The sequence below is a fragment of the Cyanistes caeruleus genome, chromosome 1 (assembly GCF_971803275.1).
Source record: "Cyanistes caeruleus chromosome 1, bCyaCae1.hap1.1, whole genome shotgun sequence".
NCBI lineage: Eukaryota > Metazoa > Chordata > Aves > Passeriformes > Paridae > Cyanistes > Cyanistes caeruleus.
This window is the reverse complement of record NC_141701.1, coordinates 81,551,292-81,572,489: the sequence shown is the minus strand read 5'-3', so window position 1 is coordinate 81,572,489 and position 21,198 is coordinate 81,551,292. Positions and strand designations below refer to the sequence as shown.

The window sequence follows — 21,198 nt, the reverse complement described above, 5'->3', positions numbered from 1 at the left end:
TCTCTCTCATTGCCATGGAAAAAAAGATTTTCAGGCCTGGCAACCAAATTGTAAAAAAAAAAAAAAAGCTAACCCGTACTAAATAAATAAATTAAGATCAAACTGTATCTCTACTATGATCTTTGTATACACTGTGAATGCCAGTCTCACACAGTTTTACAGAAGAATGAGACAAAATCAACAGTCTCTGAGGTAGCAAAGGATATAGCAATGCTTGTATTCTCTGTGAATACTGGGAACTCCAGGAGCCAGAAGGCAGAAGTTTTCTAGAAAGCTGTCCAAGAGAACAAATGCTGGGCCTTAGAGCATAATTAAGGAAATAACTACTTCTGTCTGACATTCCTCATGAAAGAACGTGTTATGTCTTATGCATTCAAAACATGCAATTAAACAAAACACATTTCCCCTTTTCTTGTTCCCCAAATAAAGTAATTCAAAAACCATTGCTTTGAATTGCTGGCTGTATTAGCTAGCACACACATCAAATATTCAGCTGGGAGCCTGTATGAACACAAATGCTTTAAGCTGCACTCCAAAAGTCAACTAAATGTAAGAAAAAAACCCATCTCTTCGTAGCTACTATATATATGATTATGAATAATTCCCAGGCAGTTATTGAAAGAACATTATACATCAAACCTCCTTCTTCTCTATATTTTATATGCTTTCAACTGCAAATAAAGGAAAGACATCACATTGAGTATTAGCTGCATTGTAGGTATCTAGTATGCATTGTTTGTGGAAAATGCCTTCATCTTAACTTTGTAAAAGTTAAATTTTAAATCCTGTGAGACAGATATTTACAAATTGTTTTTTATCCTGCTCTGTTTAAAGCATACTTAGAATACAAGAACAGAGTATTATCAATTTTTCAGCATCACTCTAAAATTAGTTTCCTTATTATTCCTGCTCAAGATTACACAATACTATATGAACAGGAAATGTAAAGTAGTTCCACTTCTTATAATGAGACAATAGTGAAAATATTTAAAATTTCATTGATGTATGTGTTTTGCAGAAGAAAATACCTCAACAAAACATATAGCATAAGATGGTTACTTTGTCTTCCACCTGCAGTTTGATTCATTGATTATGAAATGCAGGAATAAGAAGGAGAGCAACCTTGGTGAAACACACGCTCATATGGGTCTCCTTCACAATTCCAAATCTCCTAAGAGCAAGATCTAGGGCATCAAGTAGGTGTTTAAGATAACAAACTTCAAAAGCAGCAGGAATGGATGATGCATCTTGACATAGCATTTATGAAAATGTGCCATTCCAAATTTCAGTGTTTTATGATTTTATTAATTCCCTCTCTTTTGAATCCTCTATTTCTTATAAAGGGATTTCTCTTCTTTATCTTGTAATCTGTAATATATCTTCTACCTTCCAGCTAGGCAGCAATAACTATCTTATATATTGTCACAACTTAATTTTACAAAAAGTCTGTTTAAATTAAATTAGCATTTTTTTAGACAGCACTAAGTATGCAAACTTTCAGTCACAATTTCAAATGTACCTGACTAATGAGACTATAAGAATATGTATTTATGCTTAAAAATACTTAAGTAATAATTTAAGGAGTAGCTGTGCTCCAAAAGGTTCCTTGATGCAGAAAACTGAAAGACCCATCATTCAAGGGTGAGAAAATGAGAACATCCTGGGAAGCACATTTACTGTGAGTTTCTAGGTAAAATTTAACCCATTTAAAACCATGCTCATACAGTTTCACAGATAGAATAGATGTGTGCAGTGAAAGAAATTTCAATCCATACTGTGCTATTGTTGAAGTAAATTTGTAAATTAAAATTGGAGTTTCAGAACAGAAAAGGCATTTTTGGTAAATTCAAGATGAAGAGAACGTTCTGGTGATTAATATTACTCTATGTCATTATTTCTTTACTCTCTTCTCCATACTATATTTGATGGGTAAATAAAAAATGTCAAGATTTTAGACAAAAGTGAATAAACTCAGGTTTTTTCCCTAAAACAGAAAATGCAAGCCTTAGCAGCAGATGTAAATGTGACTGCTGAATTTTTTATTTCCTAAAAATTAATAAATTTCCCCAAGAATTTTTCAAGAAGGAAAAGGTTTCCTGTATAAAACTCTTAACAAACACCTTAGAACCCTGGGGAAGTATTTTTGTTTGTTTTTCCTTTCTAGGTCAGTGGCTAAAAGTAACACAGAAATTTATTGTTTGAGTGTCTTCTTAAAATTAACTATGACATCCACTTTTCCTGAATACTACAAGGCAAAAGCTGTTTGACTTACCAAATCATGTGTAATGTTAGTTACCATGATCAGAAGGAAGGATTTTGTGCCAGCTGTCTAAATTTATACTTAGCCATAAAAGTAATACTCCAGTATTACTTTTCCTCTCACTTCAGTGTGAGGTAGACAGCTGTACACTTGGCATTGGATGAGTGAATTCTTAGGACTCCTCTGCAAGATTAATATTTTAATGCTCAGTCACTGTATGTTCTTTAGTTTATAAGAAGCCCTTTGAAGATCAAGATTCTATTGCCTTAGGAAATGTACAAACAAACAAAGTCTATGGCATAAAAAGATGAGCAAAAACAAAGGACACAGCAAGACTTAGCAGTCTCTAGCAGAGCAGGTTTCTGCTAGAAACGTGAACAGAACTCAGTAATTCCAGTACATGGCTAGACCATGGTTTCATATTTGCTAAACTTCTAGGTAGCAAAAAAAAATTGCAAGTATACAGAAGCTCACTCAAAAATCTTAACTAAGCATCAACCTCTCTGTCCTTTTGTAAAGGTTTCAATGTCAGTGCAACAGTACACCTCTGCACCTACCTGCTGATGGCAGTGCAGACAGTTTTCTGAATTTGGCACCTCTGTGCAGGCAGCTTCAGCATGCAAATCAAATGTAAATTTTATGATACTTTGATGCAACTGGCTTTGATTTTCAAGAAGCCTTCAAAAGTTTAAATGAACCTTTTCTGCGAAATGATGCCAGTTCTTAAAAGAACTGAGATAAAGTAGTTTGAATTTCCAAACAATTACTTTTTCTTTCTGACTTACAGGAGGAAAAACTTGTATTTTCTAATTGAGGAGTTATGCACACCAATGAATAAAATACTCTTTTTTATCAAGAGCAAGATGGGTAAGATTATGTTAATTGCAGACCTATGCCAAGATATTGACCTTGCCCTAGATGACCTGCTTTTGCAATAATCACTGCTGCTACATCTAAAGAACCCACACAATAAATAAAGAAACTGACCACAAATTATTTTTTGGCCTGTCTCAGATTCAAAGTCAAATATATTTTCTTAAATTCCCTATTTTTGGTGGCATTTGGAATACCACCTTCTTGATTATCACATACCACTTGAGATTAATCATTTAAAGAGGAAACATTCTTGTTTTAAGTTAAATGCAGCTCAAAACACTATATATTTCATATTGTCTCATGACCAAACAAAAATAATGTATTGAAACCTCTTCCTCAGTTATTATTACATTATATAATTTATTTTTTGTTTTTAATAGAGACTTCATATCCCGTAAGACAGATACAGACAATACCTTCCAAAAGAGAAACATAATGGAACCACTCAAAATTGAAAGTCCAAAATAAACTACTCAGATTATGGCATTTGTTCATGCCACTTCAACTGACAGAGAATTTAAATAAAATATAGTGTTCTTACAGAAGAAAAAGAGAATTATAGTTTCGAGTAAGTTGTTTTAGTGAATAATTTGGTCATGTCTCATCCAATCTAATGAACAATAAAAGATGATTTTTAGTTATATTTGAAATCTTTATTTAATTACATATCCAAAAAAAATCCAGATGTCTCAGGACAATATTTTATCCGTATGTTGAAAAGCTTGTTTGTTCCTTTTGTTTACCTATTAAATAAAGAGAAATGCCGCTGCTGACCTTTACTTTTTTTTTTTTTTTTTTGAATGATCACTGATTATATTAACCATTATCTGATTTACAATTCACCAACTCACTAGGTTCTCCAGAATTTCTTAGAGGGGATCTATTTTTTCTGTTTGACAGTATTATCAGGACACTTACCTTTGCCTCTGTATTTTTATCTGCAGCAGATAATATATTGTGTCCTACTTCTATTGTCAAAAAGAATAGCATTGGCATAGTCATTAAAACTGGTGAAACTGAATGGATTTTTCTACAATTACATTATTTTTCTATAGCGTACCATTCCATTTCTGGCTTTAATCAAACATACAAGGTAATTATACATTTGAAGTTACTCTGAAAACAAAGATTATCCTTTCCATGAATTATTTATACCAAATATTACACACACACACAAATGTGTCTTGACAATAGCTTTGTTACTTAACCTCTTTGTAATTTTTTTAACACTTCTATAAATCCAGTGTAAATCATTACTACACAAGAGTGGATTTCAGAATATGTGACAAACATAAAAATGTGCACAATTTCTTCTGCTTTTATCTGATGCTTTAATATTATTGAAAAATGCAGCAAAAAATCACTTCCTAGAGCTGATAGGAATGACCATTTCATTTTGTGTCACTAAAAGCTCATATGAAATTTGTCTTAAGGTGTTAGGTGCATTAATTTGTTAAATCTAAGAATTCAGACACATTTAAAATTATGATATATGTGCAATCTTACAGGAAAATGTGTTAATTTTTTACTACTTTAGTAAGATTTCAACCAAATTTAATTTCTCAGCAAAGAAGCTTGGTCAAAAACACATGGTTTTGTTCACGTTAAAAACCACTTTATGCTCTTTTGAAAAGTGGCCCCCTTCCACAAAGTGGACCTTACATTACAGAACAGTCAATGTGGCTATAGTGTTTAAATAAAAGGTTCTGGGAAATACATATATATATGCATACACACATGCACATACACATATATATATATACACACACACACATATATATATCTGCAAAAAATAAAAATAAATTTGTTGCTATTAAAAATAAAAGTGTTGCTATTCAAAAAAGTTGAAAAAGCTATTATTAAAAGTATAAATAAAAATGTGGTGATCATTTATTGATACTTTACTTTAAAAAGTCCTGCTTTTTTGTCATTCATCTCCAACGTTTTCTTCTGGTCTGAGCTAGTTTTATATCAGGGCTTGCTACAACTCATGCCAGTTGGTGTTGTGGTAGAGTAACTGGCACAACACTGGGGAAAAACAGGACATGGTTTACACTAGAGAAGAAACTCAGTATAACTCTGGATGTAGGAATCAGAGTCTAAGTCTGGTAATAATAGAGAAAATCAGCAGAGTTAACCAAATACAAAATACTTTTTAAACTACCTTAAAAACCAAGCAAATGAAAGATTTTGATTCCTCATATACTTGAATCCAACCCCTAGCCTTTGGTGTTTTGGTAGCCTGTCTAATGATGAAAAACAAGCATAAAAGTTAACTCTGACCTGGTTAGCAAGCATGAACTTTTCTTTGAGGTCTTCAAGTAAAACAGAAGTTTCTATGCCAAGGAATTGATGTTTCTTACTTAAATTACCTGCTTCATCTCTTCCTTAGTATTTTTTAAAACCCATTTTACCCTTAAAGATCCTGGCATACTACACTATGTTACTTCGAGGTGACATCAAATTCTGGTAGCTTGGCACTTTAAAACATATATATTTTTACACCATTCCCATTCCTTTATATTTGGGGGATTATTCCTGTTACTGCTGAACAGCTGAATTTTTTGAATTGTCCTATATTAGCTGAAAAAATCTCTCTGTTGCTGCAGGGTGTTGAATGTACAAAGTGTCATTGCATTTTTGTGCAGATGTTCTGTCTCCTTTTTTTTTCCTTCACAAAAGCTTCCATCTGAAACTGGCAGAGATAGGAAGCTGCACTTATGAACCATGGGGCATCTGGCTGCTACTTGGTGCATCTCTTCCTTGCTGTCTTGTGACTAACCCTATTATTTCCCTATCATGGAATGGATGATGCAGGGTTATAGCTGTATAGTTCCATTTAAGTGGAAAGAGATCATTATGAGAGTCAAGTACTGAAGGGCAGACTGTAACGTAGGTACTAAAATTTGGAACCAACTAAAAACGTTGAGCTTAGTGAAGGCAGCCTCAAGCTCACACAAATTCAAACCCCAGTAAAATGGAATCAACTTTTAGAAAACAGTTCTTTTATTCTTTCCTATGCTTTTGTGGTATACTGCTTCAATATTTTAGATACCACGATTTTTTCCATTCCGTTTCAAAAAGCAATAGACACAAACTTCTAAGTTGTCTTCTTTGGCTTTAACAGCAACCTTAGGAATGCCAAAGTGGAACAAATTCCCATCGGCCTGGATTGTGTGAAAGACAGAGGTGACAATCTGTTGGCATATTCATATGAGGTGTGATTCAACACTAATGCAGAGTATCAGTTGAACCTCTATTTGAAAAAAAAAAAAATCCATTACAGCATTGTTCTCTGCTAGGTTACTAATGGCTGCAAGTAAAAGATGATTTGGAAATAAACTGATGATGGACAAGACATAAAAGAGGACAAAAAGAAATTTTTAACTCAATCTCTCACATGAAGATAAATTTAAAAATTCCCAATTGAGCAAATTAAAACATGTCTTAAGCTGTGAAGTCTTCATTGCATTACTAGTAGTTTTACATCTAAAACTAGAGAAAGATTTTCCTAAAATACTTCAAAATGGAAACAATAAATCTTATTAATTTGGTTTCAAGTCTGACAAATTTAATTCCTAGATGAACATAATGAAACAGGAAATTCTATGTTAAGTTTCTGGTACAAAAAGGTACAAATCACTTCTTACTTTCAGGCACTGTTTCACTCTTCATGTTCACATGTAAATATAAATAGAGTAAATGACTACTTAGTAAGGTTAAATCTCATTATTCTTCACAGGATTCTGTCATACATTAGTCTTATGTCAGAAGTCTACACAGTATGTTCTCTTTCAAAATTTCTATAGAACCCTGTATCCACCAAAAAGAAAAAAATAAATCTGCTCTCCTTCTTTACTGCTGTATAATAAGGTCATGGTGCCACTATTAAATTCTCTGTACAAAATTAATTCTGCTGGTTTGTCAGAATTTGTGCCATTTGTGCTGGATAACCTGAAGATGAAATAAAGAGCTTGTGATGCTGTCCTGGTGCTGCAAGAAAACTGACAGTGCCAGAAACATCCCATTTGTGAGAAAACCACCCATTAATATTTTTTTAATTATTAAAAGAGATAGACCTTTTAATAGGGAATCACCATACAGACCATGTGGCTTCTGTTTTTTTTTTAACTCAGAACTCTGAGGTTTACAGGTAGATTTAGTGTAGTGTTGAATAATAGTTTCAAATAACTGACCTCTGCAGGTAGCAGATGAGAAGTTGTGGTTTTAATCTCGTAAGAAGTTCTCTGTTCTCAAGTCCTCTACTGTCTTTAGTGGAAAGTAAAGTTAGTAGCAGAACACAAGGAAATAAGCACTAAAATATCTTAATTTTGCAAGTGGCTAAACTAAATCTCACAGTCCAGAAAAGGAAATATTTCCTATGCAGAGACTTCTGAAATCTTTATCTGTATACAGTCTCCAACTTCCATCTTTCCTCTTTAAACAGGACATTCAGCTGATGATGGATAGTAACTGAAGAGTTCAATGGATAATTCAAGTTCAAATGGACCACAGATCAGCCTAATATTTCAGGGCTTTAACAAGTCTGATCTTGCATGTGTTAAGGACTAGAGAATGCATAAACTTGTCACACTGCATCTCAGATCCACTGTTCTGTGGCAGCTACAGCCCAGACTGCCATTAATTGCTACATCCCAGCTCCTCTTTCCCAGTGAACAGTAGATCCATCTGTGTCACCCTTGGTTGTGCCAACCAGTGTCTGTATGATGAAGTTATCCTTGTAGCCCTCCAGAAATCTCCTTAACTTTTCACATCTCAGCACACTGCCCTGCTAGCTGATGTCTGGGAGTCTTGAGTCTTCAATGAACACCAGTGTCTGTGATCCCAAGACTTCCTAGTGCTATTTAGCTTTTCACATTTTTATCCTGACCTAGTAGGCTGCAGAAATCTTCTACTACATTCTTGTCCTCCCTTATCTCTTCTTAGATTCTGATCCACAAATGTTCACGAGACCATCATCTGTTCCATAGAAGCACTCTAGGCTTCTGAGCTAATCTTCTTACCAGAATGCAATTTCCTCCTCTTCTCCCTGCCTGTTTTAGTGGTGGACTGACTAGGTGGTGTTAGGTTAACTGTTGGACTCAATGATCTCAGAGGTCTTTTCCAACCTAAACAACTCCACGATTCTTTCACACTCCCTGTGTCTTTGTGTGTTCTCCAGAGGGTCTGAGAGCTGCATCCCCTCTCCAGACCTTCTTGGGGCCCAAGATGGCACTCTGCTGTGGTCCTTCACCACTCATGAGGAATGAGCAGCTTCTGCCCTCTCCCCTTGCATGCTTCTGCACAAAATAATGTATTTGTTGGGTACTGCTGGGAGCTGATATCTGGGTTGGCAGGCAGTGCAGGTGTCACTAGCACCAGTTGAAGGGGGATTATCCCTGACTCTTCAAGAGTCAGCTGAAGACAGGAGGGTAAAACATCCTTTGACCACAGTATCTGATGGACACTACCAGAAACAGGATCTTTGCTAATAGAATCAAAAGCCTCTTTAACAGCTGCACCAGCACATATCAGCACCATGAGAACACGCCCTGAGGCTCCCAGAAGTTCCCAAGAGATCTGGAAGTGGAGTCACAAACCGCTGTGCAAACCACTGGCACTGCTAGCAACATCTGTTTACGTTGCATATTTACTGAATAAGGTTACAACAAGGTGTAACTAACGGATGATCAAAATTATCATCTTTCCATCAAAATAGACAGTGCTATAGAGAATAAATTCTTTGCTGGAAACATTGCTTTTTTTTCCACTGTTTCAAGATCTAAAGGAAATATTTCTTTTATCTTTTAAACTCCACTGAGTTTGACTTCACTTTCAGGTCAAACATTTAGGTGAATAAAATACTTTATGTTAATGATTTTTATTAAATAGGATTATTAGATATTTTCTCATCAATAAAATGTGCAGCAACCCTGTAAAAAATTAACTTACTAATGCTGACCTTTTGACACATCTTAATTGAATCTTTTATTACTGTCTCTATTTTGTGAATATTTTATCTGTTTGGCTTGATTTTGGACAAAAGAACATCTTCAAACACTGAACTTTCCTAAGGAAGTCTTCAAGCAGTGAACTTTCCTAGTAACACTATTACAGAGCATTGAGCATCTTCCCAAAAGTACACAACTTGGAGAAAAGGAAGTAAAATATGAAGAGCAAGAGCCAAGAAGAGCCAAGAAATCATTCAGAAAGCAGATAACAAAACAACATTTGCCTATGTACAAAAGTTGATTACTGCATTGCAAAATGATAAATAAGCACATAGAGTGTTTGAATACGGTTAGTGGTCCTTTCAGCAAGGAATACCATTTTTAAAATTAAAATATAATTTATGATATTAATGAAACTATTATGTACAAATTAATAATTAAATTATTAATTATTTTGGTTAATAATTTTGGAAAAGATGTCAAGAATGCAGGGTGTTTTCATCCTTCAAGAATATGTCCAGAGTACAGACAGACAAGGAAGTACACAAGGGCAAACCAGGAACTGATGAAAAACAATATTTTGAAACAAACTAGATTTGTATAATTTTGTAATTTTAAAAGGTATATTGAACTTCCCAGCAATGGTACTTTCAATGACAGCATACTCTGAGACTTAAAATTTATGCCTTACATTCTTTTCTATGTCACCAATCAGGTTAGCAACTGCAAAAAAAAAAAAATCTAAACTATAGTAGGAAGTTTGTTCCCCTCAGATAACCTGTGCAGAAATAACATTTCTATACCCTAAAAATAATCCCATGTGACAAAATATGTGTTCACATCAGGTAATTTACATCATAAAGACTATATAATTTAAGCATTGTTATCATCTCCAAAGGATTCCAATTACACCTTCCTAAACTTTTGCTGAAATTACCTTTTCTTCCCTAATGCATTTTGCCATTCCTTTTCAGATATTTCAGGTGATAGTGACGCCTCAGCAGGATTTTGCAAAAAATGTTTCTCAAACTAGTGGCAGATTTTTGCACATGGAGTTAGAAACAGATCTGTAAATATGATGGCTGTATTTTTCTTAAACAAAGTTTGGTTTTGTTGAGTTTTTTTCTCTCTGCATTGGCTGCCACTACTCTACATACAACCTTTAACACCAGGCTCTCATATTCATATTTTCTTCCAAGTGTTCCTTCTATCCTTTACCAGAAGGTAGATGTCAGGTGAAAACACATTTTTTTCTGATTCCATATAAATTGATGTCTTGTTCATTTCATAGTGGTATACTTAGCTCTTAAGCTGTTCTTTCCTTTACAAGACTCACACATGGACTTAACCCTGGACTTCAGGAGAGGCAACTTTGGCTCGCTGGAAAGCAGCTCTGTGGAGAAGGACCTGGGGATTCTGCTGGACAAGGAGCTGCCCTTGCACCAGCAGTGTGTCCTTGTGGCCAGGAGGGTCAGTGGTATCCTGGGGTGCACTAGGAAGAGCATTGCCAGCAGGTCAAGGGTGGTGATCCTGCCTTTCACTCAGCCTTGGTGAGGCCAAATCTGGACTGCTGTGTCCAGTTCTGGGCTCCTGGAAAGACATGGAGCTCCTTGAGAGGGTTCAGTGAAAGGTTCTGAAGACGATTATAGATCTGGAGCATCTCTCTTATGCGGCTGAGGAAGTGGTTTACCCTGGAGTAGAGAAGAATGAGAGGGGATCTCATCAATGTATACAAATACCTTAATGGCAGCAGGCAAGAGGATGGGGCCAGGCTCTGCTCAGTGATGCCCAGCAACAGGAAAAGAGAAAACAGGCACAAAATGAAAGACAGCAAGTTCCATCTAAATACAAGGAAAACTCCTTTACTTTGTGGGTGATAGAGTACTGGAACAGGCTGCACAGGGAGGTTTTTAAGAACCTTCCCTGGAGGTACCCAAAAACCTGCCTGGACATGATCCCATGCAACCTGCTGTACCTACTTTATCAGAGGGGTTGAACAACATGATCTCCAAAGGACTGCTCCAAGCTCCACCATTCTGTGAAACAGCTCAGGTCTTCAGCTGGTGTATTAGTGACACGTATGTATTCTGGAGCATCTGTCTTGTGAGGCACTGCAGGAGCTGTGCCCATTTAATCTGGAGAAAAAAACACTCAGAAGTGATCTCCTTAAAGTGTACAAATACCTCAAAGAAATTTGTCAAGAGGATGGTGCCAGACTCTATGCAGTGATGCCCAGAGGCAGGATGAGGAACAATGGCCATAAACTAAAACACTAGAAGTTCCACGGCAATGTGAGGTAAAACTTTCTAACACTGAGGGTGGCAGAGCACTGGAACTGGCTGCCCAAGGAGGTCATGGAGTCTCCCTCTCTGAAGAAATTCACAAGCCATCTGGATGTACTCCTATATAACCTGCCCTAGGTGACTCTGTCTTGGCAGGGGGGTTGAACTCTATGGTCCCCAGAGGTCCCTTCCAACCCTAAAAAATTCTGTAATCCTGCAATATTAACAGATTTTAGCAAATTCACAACATTGTTAGCAATGGAACTGAACTATTTAATGCCAAGCTTTTCACTAGATGGCTTTGCATACAACTAAATAGATAATTTTGATTTTTTGAATGGCAAAGCAGTTTTATTTTTTTTCTCACTATTAGTGGAAATATTTACTACATATGGAAGGGTCAAGCTCTATTCATGCAAATTGGCTGCAGGATTTGAACCCCTAACATTCTCTAAACTACTGTCATATTTTTAATACTATAAGTCATAATTCAACTCTATCAAATTCAGTTGCACTATACATGTAAACAAGAGTTGAGACAGGCTCTTTAATAAACTGAAATTTCTATTCCCATAATTAAAAAAAAAATTGACAATTGATTTAACATCAACTATCTTTTTACATAATTATACCTTCTTCTTCCTTTACACCAAATACAGCATGGATTTCTAAGTCTACAGAGATCATTATTCACTCCTATTCTCACCTCAGCATCCTTATATTTTTTAAATTTCTGAGACTAAAGCAGCAGCTAGTCTCAATGTATCATTTTTCTTATGCTTTCATAAACATAAGAGAAGTTCTGTGATTTTCATATATATTTTGTTCAAGCTCTGAGCTAAGATTGGATCAATTAGAGTGATTTTCCTAGTTAGACATAAATATGTAACAACTCTAATCTCTGTTTAATGACATAAATAGCTTATATTTAGTTCTTCTGAAAATACTTGAGAAGGTTATGCTATACATAAATGCTCTATTTCAATCGTTCTTTTTCATATACCTGCATTTGAGATACATCTCCACTACTGCTTCAAGTTTCACAGACCCCTTTGTGTCAGACACTGTTATATACCTACATGAAAAGGAAGATCTGGGTCCCAGATGATTTGCAATTTGAACATAAGGCAAAGACTATACAAGGATATGAAATGACAGCAACATATATTGAAACAGTAGAATAGTAGACAGCAAGACAAGCTTTGGCCACTTCTAATAGTGTAGAGTTACCTTACAGGTTTTTGTAGACATCTCAGAAAATTTTAAGTGATGGGCTAGCCCTATGGCAGATTAAGGATGAGGGACATTTTTAAAATCTGTAAAAGAAGCCTTTACTATAAAAATATTCTAGTTAGCTGAGCTGTCTTCGCTTCTTCCATCAATTTTTCAGCAAAGCTCAATTTGTCAAAAGCTTTTTTGTTTGCAACTTGTAGATCTAAGCTTAGTGTAGCAGCTACTGGTCGGGAACGAACAATGTGTATACATTTGTGCTGGGGAGAGTCACTGATGCTTCTCCTCATCAGCAATTTAACACAGTTTTCCTATTCAAAGGACACAGCTCTACTACAACTGCTGCTAGAGATGAAGTTGTAAACACTGTAGTTTAGCAGTTTCAAGGCTCACTTCTGTTCCCATGCAGATTAACCCAAGACCTGAGGAGAGCAACTAATATGAGCAACTACTGGTGTTCTTCTTTCAGCAAAGTAGTTGTAGATTTAGCTTGTAATGATATCCATGCTTAAGTCCCGAATTTTGTCCAGCAAATTTTACATAAACATCAGTCATACTGATAAGGTGATTATGTCTTATCAAACTTCCTTTTTTCCCCCCAGAAGTTTAATGTAACCATTAAAATAAGAATATAATTCTGTGTTTAGAATAAATCTTTAGCTACAGCTAAATTATTATTTTATATGTGTATTTTTTCATGTTTTTTTTTTAATATTGCACACAGGTAATTTGGAGCAAAGTTTAATAACATTCACTTTATAAATCCATATTCATATACGCCTTTTCTACAAATCTCTTCTTTGTATGAATTTAAAGTGGGGAAAATGGGAAAAAGTCCATTTTACTTTTAATTTGCACTGTTAATCCAAAAGGCTTCTGAACTATAAGAGTAAAGGATAAATTCATGGTGTAGTTTTGAATTTATAAATTAAATGAATGAATGAATGAATGAATGAATGAATGAATGAATGAATGAAATGATCCACTGTCAAGATGTGAGTAGCATTTAACTTTTTAATCAGAAATTAAATAAAAATGCTGCCAAACCACTTAAATAGTGTATTTAAGAAGTCTGTGCTCTGTTACAAGATCTACCAGGTCAATTTCTGGGAAGTTGGAGATTTGACTAGGCAACACCCTGCAAAAAGACACAAAGTCCCAGACAACCCACAAAGCACATAGAAGGGTTTCTCAAGGTAAATACACGCCCAAAAGCCAGAAAAAAAAAAAAAAAAAGATAGGAAAAACCCCCTTCCTTGTAAATAGTGAAGGAGAAATCAAAGTGCCAGTCACGTTACATATTAGAAAAGAACAAAACTCTACAAACCTACACTGCAGAACTGAAGGATTCAATATTCATGTTCCCTTAGATATTAGAGAAATAAATTTTTTCTGCAAAATCTAGGCTTGATTTAGGAAGTCCACAATGTTCAGTGTACATTACATTTCCTACAATTCAGGAAAAGAAGACAGAAAATGATTAAATTTTCCATGGTATTCAAACACTGAAAAACTGCCTCTTGCACACAGCCTACCTAGCTCAGTCCCTAACTTCCTGCACCTGGCTGAGTAGGATCAAACACAGGCACCTTGCTGCCTTCAGATGGCCTTGCTACCCAAGGGAGGGATGATGGAGTTAGGTGAAGTTGCAGATATTTGATATCTCAGGTCTATCTACAGCTCTTTAGCTTTGTCTGTTTGTTTGTTTGAAAAATTTCTGAAGCTTTAATTTCAGCCAGACTGTTGTACCACACCTCTGTAGTCAAAAATGCTACGTAGCAAACATGAGTTTTGGGAGCAAGGATATTTCCTCTGAACTTTCCTGTTACATGCCTCTCTCAATGTTTTGTCTTCAGTGGTTTTGCTTTTGAAATATGGGAAGTGGTCTAAAGTCTAGCAAGCTGCAGTTCCAAGGATTCTGCTTTTACAGCTTTATGATTTGCCTTGAATAAGGTATACTCAGAGATGCTAAATAGGATCTTCAACCTGTTGAACATCTCAAGATGCATAATGAGGATCACAATATCTCATCCGTAGCAAACACCCCCTTATGAACAGAAAATTCTCAGCATCACAAAAATTGTATTTATTATTTACCTGCATCTTCTGTTTGAGTCAGAGGAAAAGAAGACAGTGTCTCTCTCTCCCCCTCCCTTTCCACCTGCCCCTTAAAACGACATTCATTTTTCATCACAGGGCAGAACTGTCATATGCAGAGCTCAGAAAAGGAAAGAGATGAGTATAAACCACACTGAATTCTTAGTAACCTGGACTGATCGAGAACTGTGTTTCTAGCTTAGTCGTAGCTTCCTTTTAAATAAAAAGACAGCTTAATAAAAAAAAAAACCAACAAGTTTGAGTCAAATAATCTGCTAAAATACAGGTGCAGACAACACTGCTTTTCCTTAACCCTCCAAATCTTATGTCTATTTCTAGCTTTTCTCTTTATCATGATAAGGGCTTTAAATTATATACTTCTAACACCTTTCTAATTTTCTACTTTTTTCCTTTTAATTTCCTAAAGCCAAAACTGGTTTTGAACTTATCTATCTGGCTTATCTCATTATAACTGTCTGATTGGAATTATCTTCCCTATGGCTTTGCTAAACCCATATATTACTTTGCCTCTGGGAATCTTTGGTCTAGTATCTTCTTTTTTTTTTTTTCCTTTTTTTCCCCCCTTTCTTTTATCTTTTTTTTTTTATTTTTTTTTTTAAATTACCTTATGAAACAGATTTAGGAATGATATTTTTCTTATCACCTGAGAACTGAAGTTGGCTTTATCGTATGTCTCACTGAGTTTGCACACAAATGGCATCCTTACAGGCAACAATGAATATAAATAAACTTCTTAAGCACTCAAATATCTTGCATACTAAAGCAAACAGAACATTATGTGTTTGTTTGTTTTCTGAGTGAATGAAACATCCATAAAATTGACAGCAAATACATGGAGCAGATTTATGTAATTATGGCTTGAATGTCAGACAATAATGTAATCTATATTATTTAAGTTGGATTAGCACTAATGCCAATACATTTATCAGCCTTTTCCCTTATGACTTTGTTCAGAAGTTACAGAAGTCAAGGGAAAGAAATTTGCTGACGTCAGTGAACTTTGAATTAGATTCAGACTGTTTACATGTTTTGTCTGCTCTGGTACCTAAGAAAGCACTCTTTTCTTTTTCAAAGCAATAGGTTCTTTCCTTCACAGACTCCAACTCTGCATACTGTCAGCATAAAGATTAAGCAGCTGACAGCATTTCTCAAACCATGATATTATGCTAATTTCTGACGCAACTGAAAGCAGGCTGCATGAACAGAAGGCTTTGTGTTGTAGATCATCTGTTTGTTTGCAAAGATATGTTTTTCCTCAAGTGACCAGTGTGCTGAATGATGGTTCTCTTGCCAAAGTTTTGTATCCTATATAAGTGGCCGAGATTATCATAATAAGTGGCAAATATGAGTAAAGTGTTTGTGACAGAGGCATCTGACCTTTTAGAAACACACTAAGCATCCACCTTTTGAAAATCATGTTACATTTAGAAGTATCTGTGGTTCAGTCACTGAAAAACCCAACAATCAAACCAAAACCAAAACAATAAAAGCCGAGTTTAGACTGGCAAGTTACTATATATTTCTGCAAGAGACGGAATGAATGTCACAAATATTAATTGCCATTCACTGTTTACCTTTTCAAGAAACAAGGAGCAAAGATCCACCATCTGGATATGTACATGACCAAAGGACATGCACATGTATTTCCAGAAATGGAAACAACCTGGATAAAATCTTGGAGACATAACTCATATTTTATAGAGCATATCATTGTATTCAGTTGTTTACGAGATGCAGAATGGCATGACAAATGAGGTGTGACACAGCAAGTCAACTTTAAAATAAAACAAAACTCTTCTATTTCTGGATCTGTTATTTTGGATTATGTCTCAACAAAACAGATCCATAGGAATGGAATGATAAAATATTCAATGCATTTGAAATGTCAAGGGTTGTGACAGTTCAGCTAGAGTTAAAGCCAGGTTGAGGTAAGTTTGGCTTTCCAGCTATAGAATAAATTTTAGTTCATTCCTAACTCCTAATTATGGTTTAGTGTACCTTCAAGAAGCTGAAAACAATTACAGACATTTATGGAAACATATTTCTGGTCACTTGCATTCACTGTGTCCTCAGTAATGAAGACTAGGGGCTATTCTTGAACATATTAGTTTTGTGGAATCAGGTTGTATACAAAGAACATACAATAACATTAGAGATGAGAGAGATTCAGTTTTTAACTACATAACTGATATATTAGAGCAAAAAACATCAGAAACAACCAACTAGTTTTGGATGTTTTAAATAATGTGATAAATATTGCCCATTATGTTTTTTAAATTCTTATAGAAACCGTGACACAAGTAAATACTGCTCCCAACAATTTTTTACATAAGTATCTCTGATAATGGCATAAGAGTCAAGTAATTCAATTGAAATTATGACTATATTATTGTAAAACCAGTTTAGAACTACAATCAGCTGTAAAAAATCTTAGAGGCACTTCAGGGTAACTACGATACTGCATTTGATCTGTGAAGAGTAATCAAGAGTGTGGAATGTTTTCTCTGCTCTCTCTTGTTTTCTTGTCTTCATAAAAGCAAATATAGAACATAACAAACATGAGTATCAAAGTACAGCACTATTCTTCTAATATAAAAATGCCACATTTGAAAATTGATACTTAATTATTAAAAGTAGTTGAATCTCTTAGAAGCTTTTTCTCTGCCACACTCCTGTGAAACTGGATGGGAGTCTTGACCTCTCTCTCATCAGTAATAGCATCATCCTAGGAAGTGTTTTAAGAAAAGGATATATATTGTCAGAGGAAGTCTGTTGAGAAGGAAACCCTGATTAAAGACTGACTGTACTGAGAAACTTGAAAACAGATGCCCCAAAGTGGGCATGGTTTTTCTGGGTTTCTGGATTTTGTTTTGAGATTAAGGCAAAACAAGAAAGAGTTATCAGGGGAAAGTCAGATCTATATCAAATCTTTGGTATCCCTTTAATAGAAATGCATATTGCTGACAACATCAACAATCTGATTTATCAATCCACCTAGAAAACATGAGAAGTATTTATAGAGAATATAGAAATTCCGCAAGAGTGGACAGTGACAGGAAAGAAGGCAATGAGCACAAGCTGATTCAGGGAAAGTTCTATTTGCATGTAAGAAACAAATATTTTCACCATGAGAACAGTTAAACACTGAAATGGGTAGCCCAGAGATGTGATGCAATCTTCCCTGTCAGAAATATCAAACAGTTGGCTTGACAGAGCCCTGGATAACCTAATCTAAGGTTCTGCTTTCAAAGGGAGATTACACTACATGATCTCCAAATGTTCCTTCCAGCTTAAAATTCTCTGTGATGTTAAAAAAAATCTACCTTCACTGTTATCCAGGTTACCTAAGTTCTTTGTGATGGTATTTTTGGTTTCATGTTTCAGTAGTTGCTAAACTACCACAGTTACAAGAAACATCAAGAGTAATCTAGACCAGAAACCTGGTTTAAGGCAGCATCAGCTGTACCCAATATCACACTGACAGTCAAAAGCACTGTTGCTTAATATTAAAAGCCTTATTTGACCAATACCTTGCAATTATTACTGTAAGGAAACTGTCATATTCCTTGCACCTAACTTCAGGCTTTCTCACTGCAGTTTAAACCTATTACCATTTTTTTTACAAAAAGCTGTTGGTGCAATTCTTATTTTATTTTTCTTAAAGGATTTTGGATGTATTTTATAATGTCCTTCCTCTGACTCATTTTCAAAGTAAGAGACATCTTCATTCTGCCTTCCCTGATGGGTGCTGGCCCTGGATGTTTAAAATAGGAAAGTGTACAGTTCTCTCCATGGAGACAGCTGTCATAAAAGACTTGGTGCATAGTGCTGTCCTCCCCCCACCTCTTCACTGGAATCTTCGGGAATTAAGCACATAATACTGCTGTAGAAATCTGCCCCAAATATAGTAATTGTACAATGCAATGATTAGATTTCTTTGTTAACTCACCTTTTTGTCTGTGGGACGTTTGAAAAGGGATATTTTCCTGTGGCAAAATTTGTTTCTTAGTTTTATCTGGGTATAGTTTAGGCAGTGTCAAAGCTGGTTTCTGAAGGCTCTGAAATCTGAAATAAATAATATTTTAATGATAGGGAAACAAAGGAAAACTAAAATGAAAGATTACTTAAGTTTTGTTCCAAAGCTGTGTGACCTTTTAAATAATCTGCACACAAATTTTTATTCTTTTCCATTCTTTTTGTTTCTTGTAATTGTGAGTAAGTGGAAAGAACCCACTCCAACAGTTCACAGTCATTCATATATATAAACATTATCTAATGTAGTGTTAGCAAACTCAGGACAGAAATATTGCTGTAAAGTACTAAGGGTTGCAAATGAGTTAATCTGCTGTAGAACTGAGCCTGAATACAAATGTAAATCCTTGTAGGCTATTCATAGGTTTGAGCTCAATAAGTATTACAATTATTTCTAGGCATTTTAGCCTATATCTAATTGTAACCTTGTCTAATTTTTACTGTGCCATGAAGAAAGGTGCAGAAAGTATGACCTAGATTGAATAGTTCAAAGAGAAAAAACACACAAGGGACACACTGATGTTAGCATCCTAATTAGAAACTGAAACAGTCACACAGAGATGAAACATTTTTGTTCCATAATAGAGAAATTGTTCTAAGCATACCTGGCAATGTCATCAATCACTATCTCTTCCATGGAGAAAAAAAAAAAAGAAATGGTTTATAGTGTTCAGAAATATCAATGTTTTACCTTACTCAAGAACAACATTGGGACATATCTATTAATTTTATTAGAGATCAGAAACAGAGGAAGAACAAACTAGACATGTAAATAAGATTAGAAATCGTAGTTAAACTGAGAGGAGACAAGAAAAAAAGTTTTGACACTGAATATTCATATATGCCAATGTAAAACATGAAAACTAAATCCACACAATTCATTGGTTTTTCAATCTAACAAAAACTGACTTGTACTATATAAAAATATCCTTGATTGTGAAGGGTTACTAAAATACTTCAGAAATGTAGCAACTATGAAAAAAACACAATTATTAAAGTGGAGAGAACCACTAAATATGATTTGCTCTATGTCTGTCAAATATTTGGCATCCTTTAGAACAATTGCAGCTTTTCTGTAGAAAAATTATCCAGTGGGTCTCTACTCTGCCTCTGCACACAGCATGCCCTATGGTGAAATAAAAATGTTTGAGGTCCATTACTACAAAAAGTGATCATATTTAATGTAAGTTGCTACATTAGAATGAAACGCGAAATATTCATGTATAACAGAAAATATTTTCCTCCTAAATCTGCATTAATAATAGCTGGGAGAATAATTTCCTACTGCCAATTGTGACACAGCAAAACACAGAAGCAGTATATCATTAATACTAAAACCTATGGTCCACAGACAACAGAAGATTATGCAGAGAAAGAGCTGTTGATCAAATCAGGGTAAACATTCACAGCTGGCTGGATTACATTTCTTCTGAGATTGTTGCAATAGGTCAAAATCCTAAAAAAATTACAGCAAGAAGAGAGAAAAAAAAATTAAAACAGATTGAAAGAAGAGATCATATTAAATAAATAAAAAAAACCCTACAGATTCTTTCCAAGGAGACTGCATTGCATCTAAATGATTTTTGCATAATTGTAAGACTAATCTGTGTGTTTATGCCTTTCAAAGGAAAGCAGGAAATAGGGGACACAGAAAGGTTCCTGAAGAGATAGTTTTCCAAGTCATCCAAGCCACTAAGAAGTATAATAAGCAGAATGAAAGAATCTTGTTATATGTTTATGTTTTATCACTGAGATACAGGCCTACATTCAGGCATACATATTGTCCTTCATGGAGTAATATATTAAGTGGTGGAAAAGGCACAATGACAAAGAAGAAAATGCAGAGCAGGAGAATATTCAGAAAAAGAAACTGACATTTCTCTAGAAAATAATGAGTAACTGAAACTCTGCAGTAAATGTTAGAGATGACTTTTAAGATGTATAATTAAAAACAAATAGTTCCCATACATTCCTGAAGCATCTCAGCAAAAAGATGTTGGCCAGAAGAAAGTTCCAAAAGGCCTCTGATCAGCCAGTGACTCACACTATTAAAGAAAAAAAAAAGAAAAAACTTTTTCAAATTGCTCAGAGGAGGGAGAAGTGGTTAGAGTCAAGGAAAAAGGAAAATAAGCCAAGAACAAGGGACTTAAATGACTTATTGGTCCAGCCGTTGCCTCCCAGTGAAAATGTCAACTAGGCTTCCAAATACCACACAGCTAAAAAGTCTTTAATTCCCATTAACACGGTTCTAAACCTCAAATATACTAATCAAATGAGGACCAAGCCTCTCTGAATAGTAAACTTTCTTTATGACGCACTTTTGCTGCTCTTCATCTGTGCACTGGGGAAACTTAGCTATTCTCTGTATCTTGGCATCCTGTAATTGTCCAGGAGGTGCCCAGGTGCTTAGAGCTGTGTTGACAAGCTTTATGGAAAATGCTCCTTTCTC

General features: G+C 35.2%; 1 long non-coding RNA gene across 1 annotated transcript; it reads right to left on the bottom strand.

Annotated features, from left to right (window-relative positions):
- Nucleotides 1–8,104: 8,104 nt before the first annotated feature.
- LOC147655657 (uncharacterized) lies at nucleotides 8,105–14,158 on the bottom strand. Its single transcript, XR_015279859.1, has 3 exons — nucleotides 13,927–14,158; nucleotides 11,067–11,222; nucleotides 8,105–10,778 (listed from the first exon to the last, which is right to left on the bottom strand). It is a non-coding gene; the product is annotated as an uncharacterized LOC147655657 (long non-coding RNA).
- Nucleotides 14,159–21,198: the final 7,040 nt, after the last annotated feature.